The sequence below is a fragment of the Limulus polyphemus genome, unplaced genomic scaffold (assembly GCF_000517525.1).
Source record: "Limulus polyphemus unplaced genomic scaffold, Limulus_polyphemus-2.1.2 Scaffold79398, whole genome shotgun sequence".
Lineage (NCBI taxonomy): Eukaryota > Metazoa > Arthropoda > Merostomata > Xiphosura > Limulidae > Limulus > Limulus polyphemus.
The window spans coordinates 1-2,535 of NW_013744994.1; the positions used below are offsets into that span (position 1 = coordinate 1).

The window sequence follows — 2,535 nt, forward strand, 5'->3', positions numbered from 1 at the left end:
CGTGATCGAATATTCTCATCATCTAAGGTAGCAGGTCCAAGAAGAACACCACGATCCACCTCCATTATCGAATAGTTCTCCGCAGAGACCTCTGTATGTAACTTAGAGATAAGGCTTTCATCAGTGAGATATTCGCCATGAATGATCACCAGAATGCACCACAAATTCAACATAGTCACTTAATATAAATGTAACCTCATAGTCCCCCGGACAAGTGACAATAGATGAAACTGAAGAAGAACAAAACTGAGAAATAACAGCTTTTACAAGCTGCCCTTGATTAATTTTAATAGAATCCACAAACACTGTTCTTTTCATATCTTCTAAAGAACCATATTGAACAAATCTAGATTCAACAGAAGCTCTGGACATAATAAACCAAGTCCAGAAACTTCCACATTTAAAATCACAAACAAAAACTACACAACGCGATGAAACAAAAAGAGTAAGTCACTAACTAAACATGAAATCAGAACTGATAAAAAAACACGTCTGGATTCTGAGACAGTAGAACGCGCTAATCTAAAAATACACTTTGTGCCTGCCACGGATTGAACCTGGGACCTTTCGCGTGTAAAGCGAATGTGATGACCACTACACCACAAGCACTCATTTAAGTAATTTTTATAATTTCGTTTCTAAACTGAAGAAAGCTCTCATTTGTATTGTATGTGCATTATAAAGTTATTAGAGTTCATGGGTATCATTTCATACAGTACTGGATGTTAAACTAAAAATATGTGTTATATCCAGCTGGTTTTTGTTTTTAAGCGCAATGCTACAAGGTTTCGATACACTCGGTGGATAGAGCCCATTTATCTAGATTTGCACTAAAACAAACAAACTTAAATTATGTTGCAACATTACACATTTCAGTCTTAGGTTTCTCTTTTCCCAGAAAGCAAAATAAAAGATCGGCTGTTATTTTCACCACTCTTGTGATTGATAGCATTCTTTAATGCTTCATTAATGAATACCTAAAAGAAAATATTATTTAAAATTAAGATTAAAGAATGAACACTGTAAGAACATTTTCCCCAACTTCTCTTCAAGTGTTTGTAACGTGGTTGTTATCATGTCGACCTAAGTCACGGAATGTCACAGATTCGATACGTGGCAGGCATTCTGTCACATGTCTAGTTGACACCTAAATGACCTCCCATGGGGAGTGTATGGGCAACTTTCAATATTTCAGAGCGATTTGGTAAACACTAGCCCAGTCCTCTGAGCTGGCACATCTGGTGGTCTCCAGTTCCTCATAAGCACACCATTTTTGACAAAATAACCATTTGTAAATTTCTCCAGTTCATCTTTTTGGGAGTTCATATTTAAATAGTGAAGAGATCTGTAGATCTTTTTCTTGCTCAGTGATCAGTTTACTTTTAGTAAATGGAACTTCACTGGGTAAATCAGATCCCTCATCGAGGAATCATCAGTAGGACAATTATCCACAAGATCCTTGTCGGATCCAACATATGTCTGAGACAAATATATAATATAGTCCCAAGAATCCATGTCTATTATTTGTGTTTTGCTTAATTTCTTAGCCTGAGCTCGAATCACCGCACACGAGGGAAACACATCGGAATTCTCCTCAACAACATCATCATCCTTAGATAAAACAGTAATTTTAGGTTCGGCAACAACTTTTCCTCAAGCCAAGTCGTTTCCCAACAGCAATGATACACCCTTAATTGGCAGAGTAGGTCTTACCACAACCACAACTGGTCCCTAAACTAGGTCTGATGCTAAATAAATATTATGAAGAGGAACATTAACACAGCCACCCTCAAAACCCTAAGCAATAACATACTCACCAGTGGCAGAAATCGAATCTAAAGGCATTATACCTTCTAACAACAATGATTGAATCGCACCAGTAGCACGTAGAATACATATGGGTATGGGGGTCATGTTATGTCCGATTGTTGGTGTTTGAAAAAGAAAACCAGTGCGTTTGTGTCCACATATGGACGTAGTTTCACCAGATCACCCGATGTTGTTGATTTGGCCACTGATATAAAGGCTGATCTAATCAGGGAGGAATTTAGACCTTTTGGGTCTGTGTCTTTGACAAATGACACTGGCAATAAATCCTTTTTTTTACAAAAATGGCAGACAGGCCTTGATTGTTTTAAAGAAGTTTTATCCTGACTGTCAGAAGATTTCGAACTAGAGGAACTGGAGTTTTTAGAAGGATCTTCAACTTTAGTGAATTGAACAGATGATATATTTGTTGAGATGATAGTAATTTCTTTTTATGAAAAGTGGTTTTATGTGTTAAAGTGTAATCAAAGAGCGGATGCTTCCTGTAGTGTTTCACCTTTCTTTTCTTCCAAGTAAGTTCTGAAGGCGTCACGTGCACAATGTTTAACTTTCTTAATTAGACATAACTGTCTTAGTTTGTCGAAACTGTTGCCAATATGCTTAGAATTACAGCATCGATCAAAATAAACCTCTTTTTCGTGGGCAAATTCCATATAAACTTGATTATCTTGTTTGTGATAACCTCGAAACTTTTGTCGATAAGCCTCT

At 36.9% G+C, this 2,535-nt stretch overlaps 1 non-coding gene across 1 annotated transcript; it reads right to left on the reverse strand.

Moving 5' to 3' along the window:
* Window positions 1-536: 536 nt before the first annotated feature.
* On the reverse strand, window positions 537-609 carry Trnav-uac. Its single transcript has one exon. It is a non-coding gene; the product is annotated as a tRNA-Val (tRNA).
* Between the last annotated feature and the right edge of the window lie 1,926 nt (window positions 610-2,535).